General features: G+C 46.2%; 1 protein-coding gene across 1 annotated transcript in view; it reads left to right on the plus strand.

Moving 5' to 3' along the window:
* Positions 1–13385: 13385 nt before the first annotated feature.
* Positions 13386–20355, plus strand: part of slc52a3-1 (solute carrier family 52 member 3-1) — a 34342-nt gene continuing 27372 nt past the window's right edge. Inside the window, exon 1 of the mRNA XM_068048849.1 lies at positions 13386–13422. The gene's annotated coding sequence lies outside the window, so the exon portion shown is untranslated. The remainder of the gene's footprint in view (positions 13423–20355) is intronic.

A 20355-nucleotide genomic window follows, 5' to 3' on the forward strand; every position in this document is an offset into this window, starting at 1 on the left:
TGTGCAGTGCAGACGGTGACTGGAACATGTGCAGTGTGAGCGGTGACTGGAGCATGTGCAGTTTGGGTGGTAAATGGAGCATGTGCAATGCGGGCGGTGACTGGAGCATGTGCAATGCGGGCGGTGAGGGGAGCATGTGCAGTGCGGACGGTGACTGGAGCATGTGCAGTGCGGACGGTGACTGGAGCATGTGCAGTGCAGACGGTGAATGGAGCATGTGCAGTGTGGACGGTGAATGGAGCATGCGCAGTGCGGGCGGTGACCAGAGCATGTGCAGTTCGGGCGGTGACTGGAGCATGTGCAGTGCGGGTGGTGACAGGAACTTGGGCAGTGCGGGTGGTGACTGGAGCTTGGCAAGTGCGGGTGGTGACTGGAGCATGTGCAGTGCGGACGGTGACTGGAGCATGTGCAGTGCGGGTGGTGACTGGAGCATGTGCAGTGCAGACGGTGAATGGAGCATGTGCAGTGCGGGCGGTGAGTGGAGCATGTGCAGTGCGGGCGGTGACTGGAGCATGTGCGGTGCGGGCGGTGACTGCTGCATGTGCAGTGCGGGCGGTGACTGGAGCATGTGCAGTGCGGGTGGTGACAGGAGCTTGGGCAGTGCGGGCGGTGACAGGAGCATGTGCAGTGCAGACAGTGAATGGAGCATGTGCAGTGCGGGCGGTGACTGGAGCATGTGCAGTGCGGGCGGTGAGTGGAGCATGTGCAGTGCGGGCGGTGACTGGAGCTTGGGCAGTGCGAGCGGTGACTGGAGCATGTGCAGTACGGGTAGTGACTGGAGCATGGGAAGTGCGGGCGATGACTGGAGCATGTGCTGTGCGGGCGGTGACTGGAGCATGGGCAGTGCGGACGGTGACTGGAACATGTGCAGTGCGGGCGGTGACTGGAGCATGGGCAGTGCGGACGGTGACTGGAACATGTGCAGTGCGGTCAGTGACTGGAGCATGGGCAGTGCGGACGGTGACTGGAACATGTGCAGTGCGGGCAGTGACCGGAGCATGTGCAGTGCGGGCAGTGAATAGAGCATGTGCGGTGCGGGCGGTGAGGGGAGCATGTGCAGTGCGTGCGGTGACTGGAGCATGTGCAGTGCGGACGGTGACCGGAGCATGTGCAGTGCGGGCGGTGACCGGAGCATGTGCAGTGCGGGCGGTGACCGGAGCATGTGCAGTGCGGGCAGTGAATAGAGCATATGCGGTGCGGGCGGTGAGGGGAGCATGTGCAGTGCGGGTGGTGAATGGACCATGTGCAGTGCAGACGGTGACTGGAACATGTGCAGTGTGAGCGGTGACTGGAGCATGTGCAGTTTGGGTGGTAAATGGAGCATGTGCAATGCGGGCGGTGACTGGAGCATGTGCAATGCGGGCGGTGAGGGGAGCATGTGCAGTGCGGGCGGTGACTGGAGCATGTGCAGTGCGGGCGGTGACTGGAGCATGTGCGGTGCGGGCAGTGAATAGAGCATGTGCGGTGCGGGCGGTGAGGGGAGCATGTGCAGTGCGGGTGGTGACTGGAGCATGTGCAGTGCGGACGGTGACTGGAGCATGTGCAGTGTGAGCGGTGACTGGAGCACGTGCAGTGCGGCCGGTGACTGGAGCATGTGCAGTGCGGACGGTGACTGGAACATGTGCAGTGTGAGCGGTGACTGGAGCATGTGCAGTTTGGGTGGTGACCGGAGCATGTGCAATGCGGGCGGTGACCGGAGCATGTGCAGTGCGGGCAGTGAATAGAGCATGTGCGGTGCGGACAGTGAATAGAGCATGTGCAGTGCGGGCGGAGAATGGAGCATGTGCAGTTTGGGCGGTGAATGGAGCATGTCCAGTGCAGGTGGTCACTGGAGCATAGGCAGTGCAGGCAGTCACTGGAGCATGTGCAGTGCGGGCGGTGAGTGGAGCATTTGCAGCGTGGATGGTGAATGGACCATGCGCAGTGCGGGCGGTGACTGGAGCATGTGCGGTGCGGACAGTGAATAGAGCATGTGCAGTGCGGGCGGTGAGTGGAGCATTTGCAGCGTGGATGGTGAATGGACCATGTGCAGTTCGGGTGGTGAATGGATCATGTGCAGTGCAGGTGGTGAATGGAGCATTGGCAGTGTGAGTGATGACTAGAGCATGTGCGTTGTGGGTGCTGGAGCTTGACGGGGAGTCTGTCATGTTGGATCTGCAGCGGTTGAGAATCCGTCACGTGCAGGAGAGGATTGGAGCTGTCAGGTCAGTGAGGTGTCTTCATAAACACCCCCAATAAGAAAAAAAGCACAATACTGTGGATGCTGGAAATCTGAAATAAAGACAGAAATTGCTGGAAATATTCTGCAAGTCTGGCATCATCTGTGGAGAGAGAAACAGAGCTAACGTTTCCGGTATGTGACCTTTCATGTTCATTGCAGGCATTGCTCACAGAACTGAGTCGAGAAACACAGCTGGTTTGTTGCATGCAGAATTCAGTCCCTGGCCTCCTGTGTAGCTCTTTTTTGTTGCACCCAGTTTGAGCTGGAGTGGAGATGGCGGAAAAGCTGCAGGGTTTAATCCCAAGAATTTTTGAGCCTAGTCAGGCCCAACAATTTTCAATGTGAGACTGTTAAGGGAGGTAGATTCCAGGGGAGATGACATTGCTAAATGGATACCAACCACTTAACGAAGCTGCTACAGGGCTTCTGGACACCGGCAAGTACAGTGATCCCCTGTCCAGGCTTACATGAAGTGTCAAGTATCACATTGAAATAAAGTTAAGATCAGTTTTCCTTCATAGTAAATATAATACTATAATATTTAGTACTACATATTTAGTTTGCATTTATCTATCCGTATTTTTTCAATATATAAGTGGCTCATTTATCAGAACTAGCTCTCACTGAAGAAAAGTTTGGTGACCCCTGTTCTATGCTCCCCTTATGGGTTCGGATGAGGTGGAGGCAACCTGCTCACTTACATCTGCTTGTGGCTCAGATGCACTTGGCGGTCGTCGTGTAAGTGCCAGTGCGGCACCTCCAAGAGGCTGCTGCACTGACCACGATGCAAGGGCAGCCTCTGACCCAGGGCCCTGCTGCGCAGGTGGTGCCTCAGTCAGAGGGGCCCAGGAGGCTGGTGATGATCATAAGGATGATGATGGCACCCTGTAGGGCGGCAGCCTTGTCCCCTTCGATGACTGCTTGAGCTAGCTTCGCAGTACCTGGCGAGATCAGGTCTCCACATTGCCAGGCAACCTGCAGCAATCCTGGCACTTACACCAGAGTTGTGAAATCAATGCCATCGTTTGAAGTCCTCCATTTTGAATAGTGGTGATTGCAGCCATTTTAAAAACTGTATGAAATAAAGACAGAAATTTCCCTGTTTGTCAAAGCCATCTTAATTTCCATACTGAGTTACAGGTAGCAATTGGTCAAGATAATCACTGAGCATTTAGTTCCTGTAGTGTAATGGAACATTCTCTTGTACTTGCTTCATCTCCTTTCTTCATGCATTCTTTCACTGTTGTGCTTGCTCTATTTTGTCTCTGATTCCTCTTAACACTCTTTTCTCATTCTTGGGTAGTTGAGCTTGGCTGGCAAAGCTGGCATTTGTTGCTGATCTCTAGTTGCCCTGAGAAGGAGACAGCTTGATTAAATTGAGCTGCTGCAGTAGCAGTTTTGATATAACTGTTTTTTTCATAATTTCATAAGAACTAGGAGCAGGAGTAGGCCGTCCAGCCCCTCGAGCCTGCTCCGCCATTCAATAAGATCATGGCTGATCTTTTCGTGGACTCAGATGCACTTACCCGCGCTCCCACCGTGTCCCTTAATTCCTTTATTGTTCAAAAAGATATCTACCTTAGCTTTAAAGACGTTTACTGAAGAAGCGTCAACTACTTCACTGGGTAAGGAATTCCATAGATTAACAACCCTCTGGGTGAAGAAGTTCCTTCTCAATTCAGTCCTAAATCTGCTCCCTCTAATCTTGAGGCTATGCCCTCTTGTCCGAGCTTCACCTGCCAGTGGAAACATCCTCTCTACTTGTATCTTATCTATTCCCTTCATGATTTTATATGTTTCTATAAGATCCCCCCTCATTCTTCTGAACTCCAACGAATATAATCCCAATCTACTCAGTCTCTTCTCATAAGCCAACCCCCTCAACTCCGGAATCAACCTAGTGAACCTCCTCTGCACCCTCTCCAGTGCCAGTATATCCTTTCTCAAGTAAGGAGACCAAAACTGCACACAGTACTCCAGGTGCAGCCTCACCAGTACCTTATACAGCTGCAACATAACCTCTCTGCTTTTAAACTCAATCCCTTTAGCAATGAAGGACAAAATTCCGTTTGCCTTCCTAATTACTTGCTGTACCTGCAGACCAACCTTCTGCGGTTCATGCACAAGGACACCTAGGTCCCTCTGCATAGCAGCATGCTGCAACTTTTTACCATTCAAGTAATAATCCTTTTTACTGTTACTCCTACCGAAATGAATGACTTCACATTTATTAACATTGTATTCCATCTGCCAGACCTTTGCCCACTCACTCAATGTATCTATGCTCCTCTGCAAAGTTTCACAGTCATCTGCACACTTTGCTCTGCCACTCATCTTAGCGTCATCTGCAAATTTTGACACCCTACACGTGGTCCCCAACTCCAAATCATCTATATAAATTGTAAATAATTGCGGTCCCAACACCGATCCCTGAGGCACACCACTAGTGACTGATTGCCACCCAGAATAGCACTCATTTATCCCCACTCTCTGCTTCCTGTTAGTCAACCAATCCTCTATCCATGCTAATACCTTACCCCTAACGCCATGCATCCTTATCTTATGCAGCAGCCTCTTGTGCGGAACCTTGTCGAAGGCCTTTTGGAAATTTAGGTACACCACATCCACTGGGTCCCCATTGTCCACCTTGCTCATAATGTCATCATAGAATTCCAAAAGATTTGTCAAGCATGACCTGCCCTTCATGAACCCATGCTGCGTCTGCCCAACGGGACAATTTCTATCGAGATGCCCTGCTATTTCCTCCTTGATAAGAGACTCAAGCATCTTCCCCACTACAGAGGTTAAGCTAACCGGTCTATAATTCCCCATCTTTTGTCTACCTCCCTTTTTAAACAGTGGCTGTTTTCCAATCAGCTGGGACTACCCCAGAGTCCAGTGAATTTTGGAAAATTACCGTCAGTGCACCTGCTATTTCTCCCGCCATCTCTTTTAGTACCCTGGGATGCATTCCATCAGGGCCAGGAGACTTATCAATCCTTAGCTCCATTAGCTTGCCCAACACTACCTCTTCCGTAATAATGATTGTTTCCAGGTCCTCACCTACGTTCGCCTCTTTGTCAATTACTGGCATGTTATTAATGTCCTCCACTGTGAAGACCGATACAAAATACCTGTTCAATGCCTCGGCCATTTCATCATATCCCATAACTAAATTCCCCTTCTCATCCTCTAAAGGACCAACGTTTACTTTAGCCACTCTTTTTCGTTTTATATATTTATAGAAACTTTTGCTATCTGTCTTTATATTCTGTGCTAGTTTTTTCTCATGTTCTATCTTACTTTTCTTTATAGATCTTTTTGTAGCTTTCTGTTGACCTTTAAAGTTTTCCCAATCTTCTAGTTTCATGCTGCTTTTGGCCACTTTGTATGCCTTCTCTTTCAATTTGATAGCCTCACTTATTTCCTTAGACACCCATGGCAGATTACCCCTTTTCTTCCAGTCCTTCCTTTTCACTGGAATATACTGTTGCTTGTCCACTTCAGAGGGCTATTAAGATTCAACCTGGATTGGATGTGGGATTGGAATCATGTATAGGTTTTTATGAAAGTGCTTCATTTTTTTGGTGAATATTTTTTGAGGACTTATATTTAAATTGTGGGAATGGATTTTTTTTTTGAAAGGCTGAAGATTTCATAGTTGCTGGGCTCTTTTTTTAAAGTTCACTGAGAGGACACTTGAGACATTGTGATGAAAACTTTACTGGAAGTCACATGTCTTAAGATAAATAAACAACAGAAACTTTGGTGTCTTGGGGGAGATGTTTACAGAGAAGTGACAAGGCAAGATTTATGAGCGTCAGGAATTGGTTTTCAGTTCTGCAGTGTTGTCTTGGTCAGTTGGGGTATGGACAGTGTTGAAAAGCAGTTGGAGATGAACCTGCCAAGAGAGCAGCCACCATCAGCTCATCCTTTTCCATCTCTTTGAGAAGCCCTGAGAATCAAGTGTAAGAAATAGAGAAAATGATGCCGCATTTCTCCTGGAAAGCCTGCCAGACTGATCCTCAACGTTGCTTGAAAAGAACTGCTCTAGAAAGATCCCAGCGACATCCGTCTATGTATATTTGGGACACCAGCATAAAGGGACAATTGATATCATTCCAAATCTTCTTTTTCTTCAAGAATTGACAAGTACTTTGGCCAAAGCATCTTTATTTTTCTTTTAACTGGTGTGGGTATGTGCGTGCATGAGTATTTAGAACGGAATGTATATATATATATATGCATTGTCATATTTCAAACTGTGTGGTAAAGCTTTGCATCTTTATTGACTTAGTCTTGTTTTATAATAGATTAATAATTTTGTTGTTTATTAAAGAGACCTGGTTGGTGGATTTTATTCTGAAATAAAAATAGAGTCCATGATTGACCATATTGGTAACCGGGTAAACATTTAAATATATGTTGTGACCTGTGGAGAAGTGGAACTAGAAAAGACAGTGCACTGCTCCCACTCGGTCGTAACAAGGTCCAGACCAGGTAAGGATGGCAGCTTTCCTTCCCTAAAGGACATTAGTGAAGTAGCTGAGATTTTACAACAATCCAACAGCTTCATGGTCACTTTTCCTGATATCAGCTTTTTATTTTAAACCAAATTCAAATTCTCAGACTGCTATGGTGGGAATGAACATTCTCTGTATCACTCGTCCAATAACATAACCAATACACTTTCATTGCAGCAGCTTTTTCGGGAGCAGAGAGTGCGAGCGAGTGAGCAGCTGGGAAGCAGCTTTTTCGGGAGCAGAGAGTGCGAGCGAGTGAGCAGCTGGGAAGCTTTTTCGGGAGCAGAGAGTGCGAGCGAGTGAGCAGCTGGGAAGGTCAGTTTGAAAGTAAACTTAATTTCCTTTTGTTTTCGGCGGAGGCCAGGGGGCTGCTGGGGAAGTAAAACACTATATATTTGGGCGGTTTCTGAACCCGAGACACCACACTTGTAGTGTCTCCCACCCGCCCTCCTCCTCTAACCAAAAAAAAGGACTCGGTGGGGTGTATATAAGGTAAGGCTTTTTCTATTTCTCTGGTTTTATCGTGATTGGTAAAAACTTTTCGTTCCTTTTACATTTAACTAAGTTAAGCTTAAGATTAAAAATGGCAGGAGATCTCAGACCCGTGTCATGCTCCTCTTGCTCAATGTGGGAGCTCAGGGACATGGCTGATGTCCCTGACTCCTTCACGTGCAGGAAGTGTGTCCAACTGCAGCTCTTGTTAGACCGCATGACGGCTCTCGAGCTGCGGATGGACTCACTTTGGAGCATGCGCGATGCTGAGGAGGTCGTGGATAGCACGTTTAGTGAATTGGTCACACCGCAGATTAGGATTGCTGAGGGAGAAAGGGAATGGGTGACCAAAAGGCAGAGAAAGAGCAGGAAGGCAGCGCAGGAGTCCCCTGCGGTCATCTCCCTCCAAAACAAGTATACCGTTTTGGATACTGTTGAGGGAGATGGCTCACCAGGGGAAGGCAGCAGTAGCCAGGTTCATGGCACCGTGGCTGGCTCTGCTGTTCAGAAGGGCGGGAAAAAGAGTGGAAGGGCTATAGTCGTAGGGGATTCGATTGTAAGGGGAGTAGATAGGCGGTTCTGTGGTCGAAAACGAGGCTCCCGAATGGTATGTTGCCTCCCAGGTGCACGGGTCAGGGATGTCTCAGATCGGCTGCAGAACATTCTAAAGGGGGAGGGTGAACAGCCAGTTGTCATTGTGCACATAGGCAGCAATGATATAGGTAAAAAACGGGATGAGGTCCTACAAGCAGAGTTTAGGGAGTTAGGAGCCAAGTTAAAAAGTAGGACCTCAGAGGTAGTAATCTCAGGATTACTACCAGTGCCACGTGATAGTCAGAGTAAAAATGAAAGAATAGTCAGGATGAATGCGTGGCTTGAGAGATGGTGCAGGAAGGAGGGGTTCAGATTTTTGGGACATTGGGACCGGTTCTGGGGGAGGTGGGACTATTACAAATTGGACGGTCTACACCTGGGCCGGACTGGAACCAATGTCCTTGGGGGTGCTTTTGCTAACGCTGTTGGGGAGGGTTTAAACTAATGTGGCAGGGGGATGGGAACCAATTGAGGAGGTCAGTTGACAGTAAGGAGGTAGTAACAAAAGGCTGTAAGGAACTAGATAATGAAGTCAGTGTGACTAAGGGGAAGAGCAGGCAGGGAGCAGATGATGAATGTAAAGGGACTGGTGGTCTGAGGTGCATTTGTTTTAATGCAAGAAGTGTAGTAGGTAAGGCAGATGAACTTAGGGCTTGGATTAGTACCTGGGAGTATGATGTTATTGCTATTACTGAGACTTGGTTGAGGGAAGGGCATGATTGACAACTAAATATCCCAGGATATCGATGCTTCAGGCGGGATAGAGAGGGAGGTAAAAGGGGTGGCGGAGTTGCATTACTGGTCAAAGAGGATATCACAGCTGTGCTGAAGGAGGGCACTATGGAGGACTCGAGCAGTGAGGCAATATGGACAGAACTCAGAAATAGGAAGGGTGCGGTAACAATGTTGGGGCTGTACTACAGGCCTCCCAACAGCGAGCGTGAGATAGAGGTACAAATATGTAAACAGATTATGGAAAGATGTAGGAGCAACAGGGTGGTGGTGATAGGAGATTTTAATTTTCCCAACATTGACTGGAATTCACTTAGTGTTAGAGGTCTAGATGGAGCAGAATTTGTAAGGAGCATCCAGGAGGGTTTTCTAGAGCAGTATGTAAATAGTCCAACTCGGGAAGGGGCCATACTGGACCTGGTGTTGGGGAATGAGCCCGGCCAGGTGTTTGAAGTTTCAGTAGGGGACTACTTTGGGAATAGTGATCACAATTCCGTAAGCTTTAAAATACTCATGGACAAAGACGAGAGTGGTCCGAAAGGAAGAGTGCTAAATTGGGGGAAGGCCAACTATACCAAAATTCGGCAGGAGCTGGGGAATGTAGATTGGGAGCAGCTGTTTGAAGGTAAATCCACATGTGATATGTGGGAGGCTTTTAAAGAGAGGTTGATTAGCGTGCAGGAGAGACATGTTCCTGTGAAAATGAGGGATAGAAATGGCAAGATTAGGGAACCATGGATGACAGGTGAAATTGTGAGACTAGCTAAGAGGAAAAAGGAAGCATACATAAGGTCTAGGCGGCTGATGAAAGACGAAGCTTTGAAAGAATATCGGGAATGTAGGACCAATCTGAAACGAGGAATTAAGAGGGCTAAAAGGGGTCATGAAATATCTTTAGCAAACAGGGTTAAAGAAAATCCCAAAGCCTTTTATTCATATATAAGGAGAAAGAGGGTAACTAGAGAAAGGATTGGCCCACTAAAGGACAAAGGAGGAATGTTATGCTTGGAGTCAGAGAAAATGGGTGAGATTCTAAATGAGTACTTTGCATCGGTATTCACCGAGGAGAGGGACATGACGGATGTTGAGGTTAGGAACAGATGTTTGATTACTCTAGGTCAAGTCGGCATAAGGAGGGAGGAAGTGTTGGGTATTCTAAAGGGCATTAAGGTGGACAAGTCCCCAGGTCCGGATGGGATCTATCCCAGGTTACTGAGGGAAGCGAGAGAGGATATAGCTGGGGCCTTAACAGATATCTTTGCAGCATCCTTAAACACGGGTGAGGTCCCGGAGGACTGGAGAATTGCTAATGTTGTCCCCTTGTTTAAGAAGGGTAGCAGGGATAATCCAGGTAATTATAGACCGGTGAGCCTGACGTCAGTGGTAGGGAAGCTGCTGGAGAAGATACTGAGGGATAGGATCTATTCCCATTTGGAAGAAAATGGGCTTATCAGTGATAGGCAACATGGTTTTGTGCAGGGAAGGTCATGTCTTACCAACTTAATAGAATTCTTTGAGGAAGTGACAAAGTTGATTGATGAGGGAAGGGCTGTCGATGTCATATACATGGACTTCAGTAAGGCGTTTGATAAGGTTCCCCATGGCAGGCTGATGGAGAAAGTGAAGGCGCATGGGGTCCAAGGTGTACTAACTAGATGGATAAAGAACTGGCTGGGCAACAGGAGACAGAGAGTAGCAGTAGAAGGGAGTTTCTCAAAATGGAGACGTGTGACCAGTGGTGTTCCACAGGGATCCGTGCTGGGACCACTGTTGTTTGTGATATACATTAATGATTTGGAGGAAAGTATAGGTGGACTGATTAGCAAGTTTGCAGACGACACTAAGATTGGTGGAGTAGCAGATAGTGAAGGGGACAGTCAGAGAATACAGCAGAATATAGATAGATTGGAGAGTTGGGCAGAGAAATGGCAGATGGAGTTCAATCGGGGCAAATGCGAGGTGATGCACTTTGGAAGATCCAATTCAAGAGTGAACTATACAGTAAATGGAAAAGTCCTGGGGAAAATTGATGTCCAGAGAGATTTGGGTGTTCAGGTCCACTGTTCCCTGAAGGTGGCAACGCAGGTCAATAAAGTGGTCAAGAAGGCATACGGCATGCTTTCCTTCATCGGACGGGGTATTGAGTACAAGAGTTGGCAGGTCATGTTACAGTTGTATAGGACTTTGGTTCGGCCACATTTGGAATACTGCGTGCAGTTCTGGTCGCCACATTACCAAAAGGATGTGGATGCTTTGGAGAGGGTGCAGAGGAGGTTCACCAGGATGTTGCCTGGTATGGAGGGTGGTAGCTATGAAGAGAGGTTGAGTAGATTAGGATTATTTTCATTAGAAAGACGGAGGTTGAGGGGTGACCTGATTGAGGTGTACAAAATCATGAGAGGTATAGACAGGGTGGATAGCAAGAGGTTTTTTCCCAGAGTGGGGGATTCAATTACTAGAGGACACGAGTTCAAAGTGAAAGGGGAAAAGTTTAGGGGGGATATGCGTGGAAAGTTCTTTACGCAGAGGGTGGTGGGTGCCTGGAACGCGTTGCCAGCGGAGGTGGTAGATGCGGGCACGATGGCGTCTTTTAAGATGTATCTAGACAGATACATGAATGGGCAGGAAGAAAAGAGATACAGACCCTTAGAAAATAGGCGACATGTTTAGATAGAGGATCTGGATCGGCGCAGGCTTGGAGGGCCGAAGGGCCTGTTCCTGTGCTGTAATTTTCTTTGTTCTTTCTTCTTTGTATCTAATGCTAGATCAAACCCCCCCCCCCCCACCCCCACCCGATGGCTTCATGCATGATCGCTAGATTCATATCTGAACACATAATTTTTTTTTTATTCATTCATGGGATGTGGGCATCGCTGGCCAGGCCAGCATTTATTGCCCATCCCTAATTGCCCTTGAGAAGGTGGTGGTGAGCTGCCTTCTTGAATCACTGCAGTCCATTTGGGGTAGGTACACCCACAGTGCTGTTAGAAAGGGGGTTCCAGGATTTTGACCCAGTGACAGTGAAGGAACGACGATATAGTTCCAAGTCAGGATGGTGTGTGACTTGGAGGGGAACTTGCAGGTTCCCATGCATTTGCTGCCCTTGTCCTTTTAGTTGGTAGAGGTCGCGGGTTTGGAAGGTGCTGTCGAAGGAGCCTTGGTGCATTGCTGCAGTGTATCTTGTAGATGGTACACACTGCTGCCACTGTGTGTCATGGTTGAGGGAGTGAATGTTTGTAGATGGGGTGCCAATCAAGCGGGCTGCTTTGTCCTGGATGGCGTCGAGCTTCTTGAATGTTGTTGGAGCTGCACCCATCCAGGCAAGTGGAGAGTATTCCATCACACTCCTGACTTGTGCCTTGTAGATGGTGGACAGGCTTTGGGGAGTCAGGAGGTGAGTTACTCGCCTCTGACCTGCTCTTGTAGCCACGGTATTTATATGGCTACTCCAGTTCAGTTTTTGGTCAATGGTAGCCCCTAGGATGTTGATAGTGGGGGATTCAGCGATGGTAGTGCTGTTGAATGTCAAGGGGTGATGGTTAGATTCTCTCTTGTTGGAGATGGTCATTGCCTGGCACTTGTGTGGTGTGAATGTTACGCACAATTAATGCATGATCTGCCAGCATTACAATTCAACCACTCGAAAGGTCATTTTGAAGGTGTCAGAGTTTGCATGTGATCAAGGTGAGGATTAGCTAAATGATTAGATCTAACTGAACGCATTAAGGAGCAAAAAATAAAATTATGCAATGGCGATTTGTTGTAAGGTGTTTTTATAATGGGTGTTGCTATCAGCCATGGTTCAGTTGCTAGCACTCTTGTTTCTGAGTCGGAGGTTTGTGGATTTAAATCCTACTCCAGGACTTGAGTGCAAAATTCTAGGCTGATGCTCCGGTGCAATACCTGAGGGAGTGCTGCACTGTCAAAGGTGCTGACTTTTGGATGAAGTGTTAAACTGTCTCAGGTGGACATAAAAGATCCCATGATGCTTTTTCGAAGAAGAGCAGGGGAGTTATCCCTCTTATCCTGGGCAATATTTATCCCTCAATTATTACAAAAAAACAGATTTTCTGGTCATTGCCACATTGTTGTTTGTGGGAGCTTGCTGTGCGCAATTTGGCTGCTACGTTTCCTTTATTACAAAGTGACTGCACCTCAAAAATACTTCATTGGCTATGAAGAGCTTGGGATGTTCTGTGCTGGTGAAAGGCAAGTATAAATGCAACTTTCCCCTTTTCGGGAATGTCCTCTTAATTGATGTGATCTTGGGAATTACATTGTAATGCCTCTCTGTGATCAATGGAGGGCACTGCTGTTTCAATTGTAAACTGTCAGCAAAGTCTGCAGAACCCTGTCAACTCTCAATTGAAAGTTACTGAATTAAAATGATCTGATAATTCAAATGCTTTAAACATTAAATTCCGACTATGCTGCATTATTTGTTATCTGACTCTTTTTTAGGTCAAGAATTGTGAACAATTAAAAGCATTAGCTTGTGCAAAATTACCTGGGCTGTGGGTCAGGCTGTTCCCAGTGCGTGACCAAATAGCTTTCAGTCATAATGATTTAAAAACCCCTTTTGTTTTTAATGTGTGCAAGTGAGACATGAAGATTAAAACGATTCATTCTGCTAAGTCTCAACTCATAAACCGCACCTTAATCTTATCAGGTAGAGCATGACTGTTGGAATGAACAAAGTACAAAGTGATGGTAGGGGAAAGTGTTATTGGCTAAAGCAGTCATGAGGGTTTGGTTTGGAATTATGCCCATGAGAGTTGATACTTAAACAGTGTAACAGTCCCATTAGCGTTCACTCTAAGATAAGATTACAAGAATTTGATTGCCCATTTCCTTCGGCAGGTAAGAAACTCTCTTGTCTTTTTTAGAGGTAGTCACTTTGTCTGAGCCAGTCTGACCACTTTCAGATACTCGAGCTTTTGGAGCACTGTGGTGTGTAGCAAAGCCTTTCAACAGCAACAACTTGCATTTATATAGCACCTTTAATGTGGTAAAACATCCCAAAGCGCTTCACCGGAGTTCTATCAAAAAATTTGAAACTGAGTGACATAAGGAGATATTAGGGCAGGTGACCAAAAGCTTGGTCAAAGAGGTAGATTTTAAGGAGTGTCTTAGAGGAGCAAAGAGAGGGAGAGAGATGGAGAGGTTAAGGGAGAGAATCCCAGAGTTTAGGCCTAGGCAGCTGAAGGCACGGCCGCCAATGGTGGAGCAATTATAACCAAAACCTATGTTTTGCAATTAGAGGATCAGGTCATTAATCTAAAATGTGCTGAAAGGGTCTTTACCTCCCTCTTAAATAAAGAAAATGCAAATTTCCCAATCATGCCTCCCACATTTAAGTCCAAATCATTAATATATATCACAAACAGCAAGAGACCCAACACTGAGCCCTGTGGAACACCACTGGAAACCACTGTCCATTCACAAAAATCCGTTGGCTACTACCCTTTGTTTCCTGTCACTGAGCCAATTTTGGATCCGGCTTGCAACATTCCCCTGTATCCCATGAGCTTTTATTTTTCTGACCAGTCTGCCATGTGGGACCTTGTCAAATGCCCAACTAAAATCCACGTAGACCACATCCACTGCACTACCCTCATCAATCCTCTTTGTTACTTGCTCAAAAAATTCAATTTAGTAAGACATGACCTTACCTTAATAAACCCATGCTGACTATCCCTGATTAATCCGTGCCTTTCTAAGTGACAGTTTGTCCTATCTCTCAGAATTGATTCTAATAATTTGCCCACCACTGACATCCAACTAACTGGCCTATAATTATTTGGCCTATCCCTTGCGCCCTTTTTAAGTGGGAGAGCAGAGGACAAGAGCTGATCTTCAGGAGGAACACAGAGCGGGGAGCAGTTAAATAAAGCCTGAAGATCGCGGCCTACAGCACTTACCTTCCAGGAGAGCAGCGGACAGGAGTGGACCTGTGGGAGGAACACGGAGTGGGGCGCAGTTAAATAAAGCCCGAGGATCATGGCCTTATAGCACTTACCTTCCAGGAGAGCAGCAGACAAGAGTCCAGGTTGCGCCTGAGATTGAAAAAAAAGTGAACAATGATATCACAGGAAATGTGTAAGGTCATTGGTTGGTGAGTAACTGCTGTTAGGGAGTAAATAGCTGGGTTAGTACACTACAGTTAGGGTGCATGTGTTAATAGCTACAAATTAGAAAAAAAACTTAAAATTAAAATTTATGTAACTACCTTCTAATTAGTTAAGGCACACCAGCAGAAGGGAAAAGCTGGTGAGTCCACTGTTCTGTTTTATTTAAAGCAGTAAGGTTTATTACTGAGGTTATTATTACCATAGGTAAAATTTTAGTATTGGTAGGGTATCTAAGCTACTCTATATGGTAGTGAGTTCCACATTCTAACCACTCTCTGGATAAAGAAATTTCTCCTGAATTCTCTATTGGATTTATTAGTGGTTATCTCATATTTATGACATCTAAGATTAGATACTGAAAATTATGATTAGCCTGCATTTATGCATTCAATTCTGGGCAATGCCCAGGAGTGATAGAACCTTAGAAATATTACGGCACAGAAGGAGGCCATTCAGCCCATCCTGTCTGCGCAGCTGGAAAAACTAGCTGCCCAATCTAATCCCACCTTCCAGCACCTGGTCCATAGCCTTGCAGGTTACAGCACTTCAGGTGCATGTCCAGGTACCATTTACATGAGTTGAGGGTTTCTACCTCCACCACCGTTCATGGCAGCGAATTCCAGACACCCAACACCCTCTGGGTGAAAAGGTTTTTCCTCACGTCCCCTCTAATCCTTCTACCAATCACCTTAAATCTGTGCCCCTGGTAATTGAACACTCCGCTAAGGGAAACAGGCCCTTCCTGTTCTAGGCCCTAATAATTTTGTACACCTCAATTAAGTCACCCCTCAGCCTCCTCTGTTCTAAGAAAAACAACCCTAGCCTATCCAATCTTTCCTCGTAGATGCAATTTTCAAGCCCTGACAACATTCTTGTAAATCTCCTGTGTACTCTCTCCAGAGCAATTATATCCTTCCAGTAATGTGGCGACCAGAATTATACGCAATACTCCAGCTGTGGCCTAACCATCGTTTTATACAATTTTTAAAAAATTCATTCACGGGATGTGGACGTCGCTGGCCAGGTCAGCATTTATTGCCCATCCCTAATTGCCCTTGAGAAGGTGGTGGTGAGCTGCCTTCTTGAACCGCTGCAGTCCATGTGGGGTAGGTACACCCACAGTGCTGTTAGGGAGGGAGTTCCAGCATTACATCCCTGCTTTTGTATTCCATACCTCAGCCAATAAAGGAAAGCATTCCATATGCCTTCTTCACCATTCTATCTACCTGTCATGCCACCTTCAGGGACTTGTGGACATGCACTCCAAGGTCTCGCACTTCTTCTCCCCCTCTCAACATCCTCCCATTTATTGTGTATTCCCTTGCTTTGTTTGCCCTCCCCAAAGGCATTACCTCATACTTCTCCAGATTGAATTCCATTTGCCACTTTTCCGCCCGCTCAACCAAACCATTGATATCATTCTGGAGTCTACACCTATCCTCTTCACTATAAACTGCACGGCCAATTTTTGTGTCATCAGCAAATTTCCCAATCATGCCTCCCACATTTAAGTCCAAATCATTAATATATACCACAAACAGCAAGGGACCCAACACTAAGCCCTGTGTAACACCACTGGAAACCACTCTCCATTCACAAAAACATCCATCGACTACTACCCTTTGTTTCCTGTCACTGAGCCAATTCTGGATCCAACCTGCCACATTCCCCTATATCCCATGAGTTTTCATTTTACTGACCAGTCTGCCATTTGGGACCTTGTCAAATGCCTTACAAAAATCCATGTAGACCACATCCACTGCACTACCCTCATCAATCCTCCTTGTTACTTCTGCAAAAAACTCAATCAAGTTAGTAAGACACGACCTTCCCTTAACGAATCCATGCTGACCACCCCTGACTAATCTGTGCCTTTCTAAGTGACAGTTTATCCTGTCCCTCAGAATTGATTCGAATGATTTACCCACCACTGCAGTTAGACTGACCAGCTTATAATTATTTGGCCTATCATTCACACCCTTTTTAAACAAAGGTATAACGTTCGCAGACCTCCAATCCTCAGGCACCTCGCCTGTATCTACTGAGGATTTGAAGATGATCCTCAGCGCATCCGCCATTTCCTCCCTGGCTTCCTTTAACAACCTGGGATGCAATCCATCCGGACCTGGTGATTTATCCACTTTCAAGGGTCAGACCCTCCAGTACTTCCTCTCTCATTATGCTTATCGTATCTAATATTTCACACTCCTCTTTAACTACAATGTCTGTATCAACCTCTCCTTTGTGAAGACAGAGACAAAAAACACATTAAGAACCCTGCCCACATCTTCCGCATCCATGCATAAGTTCCCTTGTAAATCTCAGATAGGCCCTACCCTTTCCTTAATTATCCTGTTGCTGTTAATGTACTGATAAGACATCTTTGGGTTTTCTTTGATTTTACCTGCCAATAATTTTTCATGTCCTCTCTTTGCTTTTCTAATTTCCTTTTTTACTTCACCCCTGCACTTTCCATACTCCTCTAGGTTTTCTAAAGTATTACGTTTTTGTGATCGTCATAAGCTTTTTTCTGCTTTAACTTACCCTGTAAGCTTCTAGATAACCAGGGGTCTCTAGATTTAGTCGTGCAGCCCTTTATCTTTGTGGGGACATGCCTACACTGTGCCTGTAGAATCTCGCTTTTGAATGCCTCACACTGGTTTGCCACTGATTTTCCTTCAAGTAGCTGTAACCAGTCCACTTTTGCCAGGTCACTTCTTGTAAAATTTGCCTTTCCCCAATTTAGAATTTTTACTCCTGTTTTATCTTTGTCCTTTTCCATGATTATGCTAAAACTAACTGTATTATGGTCACTCTCTCCAAAATGGTCACCCACTACTACTTCCTCCACTTGCCCAGTTTCATTACCGAAGACTAAATCTAGAATTGTGCCCCCTCTTATTGTGCTTGTTATGTGCTGGCTAAAAAAGTTCTCATGAATACAGTTCATGAATTTTGTGCCCTCTGTGCCCTTCACATTGATTGTATCCCAGTTGATATTAGGGTAGTTGAAATCCCTAACTATTATTGCCCTATAGTTTTTGCACTCAGAAATTTGCCTATGTATTTGTTTTTCTATTTCCCCCTCACTATTTGGGAGTTTATAGTACACTCCTAGTAGTGTGGCTGCCACTTTTTTATTTCTGAGCTCAACCCATATGGCCTCATTTGATGATTCATTTAACATATCATCCCTCCTCACATATATAGGCCTTGGAGTGGGTGCAACGCAGAGTCACCAGAATGATGCCGGGGCTACAATGGTTAATTTAAGAGGACAGGGTGCATAATCTAGGCTTGTATTCCCCTGAGTACTAAAGCTTGGGGCAGCCATGGCAAAGGCTCAATGGGGAAAGACCACTGTGTAAGGTCCCCCCACCAAGCTGAACTGAGGGGCTGGATCCATGGAAAACCCCTCGAACTGTATTCGGAAAATCTTTGTTTGCTGTAAAATATATATGGCAGGAAAAATGAAATGGAAGGATGGTGAGGCAACTCATTGAACCTGTATTGAAGGATCTCCTTTGCACTCTTTGTATTTTTTGATTTGGTGCTGTTTGGAACTGTTTTGTAATGTTTTTTTTTTACAGATTTTTATGAATAAAGTATATTTTGGAAATTATTGAAAAGTATTCCCTTGAGTATAAGGGGTGATCTAATTGAGGTGTTTAAGATGATTGAAGGATTTGCTTGGTTAGATAATGAGAAACTATTTCCTCTGGAGGAATCCAGAACACGGAGTCATAACCTTAAAATTAAAACTAGGCCATTCAGGGGTGATGTCACGAAACACTTCTTTACATAAAGGGTAGTGGAAATCTGGAATTCTCTCCTCACAAAAGCTGTTGACGCTGGGGGTCAATTGAAAATTTCAAAACTGTGATGTGATATGGAACCAAGGCAGGTACATGGAGTTGAGATACAGATCAGCCATGATCTAATTGAATGGTGAAACAGATTCGAAGGGCTGAATGATCTCCTGTTCCTATGGAAGACCCACCACCTGTTAGACAAAGCAGGAAGCCCTCTATTTCAGTCCCTTGAGTCGAGGATTAAATGGTTCTAGTCACAACGGCAGTAGCACAGTCACAACGGCAGTAGCACCTCCACAATTAGCTTTACTGCTCATCAGCAAAGTCGGTGGGGGGGGGGGGGGGAAATGTCAGCCAGCGTTCTTGCTTCTGATCGCTATCCAATGACCTGTTGGCTGGTGCAAGCGTGTGGATGTTGAAAGAGAACAGGATTGAATTTGACAGTGATGGTTCCTCCCCCTCCGCCATCAAATATTCTGTAGACATGACTACTGGCCACTTGGCAAGGACCTGGAGAGTGACTATTGCCATGGCGATATGCCTCATTGCAGATAGATCAACCATGAGCTCGTAGAATAATGGAACAGGCTTGAGGGACTGGATGAACTTCTCCTTTTCCTATAAAGGACACCATCCCTTCAGCAAAAGAGAAAGTAAAAGTATGGGGGGTGGGGGCGGAGGTTCAGAAATGTATCATTAAAGGGGAAAGAAACTTTAGGAATGGGTACTGTGAATGTTGAATATGGATGTAAGTGCAGGCCTCTTGTGATTTCTCCTCCTTCTCAAACAGCACACAAAAGAAATGCACTTGAAAGACTCCTACACAGTCTTTGTTAATCATTCATCTGCTGAGCATAATAATGGAGTGGATACTCTCAATTCACAATGACTTTGGAATGTTTCCACGAGCGAGTGTTGGAGCCAGCAAAATGAATCAAAAGCTGGCATAATGAAGCACCTTTAACATAGCACAATGTCTGAAAGGGGTTGGTCACACAGCAGGAGGCAGGAGGAGAGATAGGAGAGCTGACTGAAGGAGAGGGTTGAATTTAACGAGAGGCTGACTGGGGAGGTTCGCATGACAGGCGAGGAGCCAGCTTGTGGGTATTTTAGTGAGATTTTAGTTTCCAGGCCTCATTTTAATAAGGAATCTTGGACTTCTGCCTGAACCCAGTGACCGGCTGATTGGTGAGAGTGGGATTTCGGATGGCCAGTGAGGACTTGATTGAGAGGTCCCCAGCAGTAAGGTAGGTTGTAAAGTGGGGCAAAAGGGGGTGGAAGTCCAGAGGTGATCACAGGGGAGGGACCCACGACCTCTACCACTTGGAAGAACAAGGGCAGCAGACACATGGGAACACCACCACCTGCAACTTCCCCTCCGAGTCACACACCATCTTGGAAATATGTCGCCGTTCCTTCACTGTCGCTGTGTCAAAATCCTGGAACTCCCTTCCTAACAGCACTGTGGGTGTACCTACCTCACATGGACTGCAGCGGTTCAAGAAGGCAGCTCACCACCACCTTCTCAAGGACAATTACAGATGGACATTAAATGCTGGCCTAGTCAGTGACACCCGCATCCCAAAAACAAATTGGAAAGAAATAGAGGCTGGGAGATGCAAGATCTCCTTGTGAGGTCCAGAGGGGGCCCACCTGCTCCTCCTGGGAGAAAGTAAATCTTAAAAATGTAAAACTTAGCTTTTTCACTTTGGTTGGGTGTCCTTGCTGCTTGCAATTTAAAATTAAACGTTGCCAGAACATAGCGAGAAACCCATGGATAAGTCGATTTAGTTGCCCCTGCCCTGTTTTTATCAGGTAAGAGGAGTTGCATTTCTGTGGGCCCCTCCCCC

This window comes from Heterodontus francisci, chromosome 16, assembly GCF_036365525.1.
Source record: "Heterodontus francisci isolate sHetFra1 chromosome 16, sHetFra1.hap1, whole genome shotgun sequence".
Lineage (NCBI taxonomy): Eukaryota > Metazoa > Chordata > Chondrichthyes > Heterodontiformes > Heterodontidae > Heterodontus > Heterodontus francisci.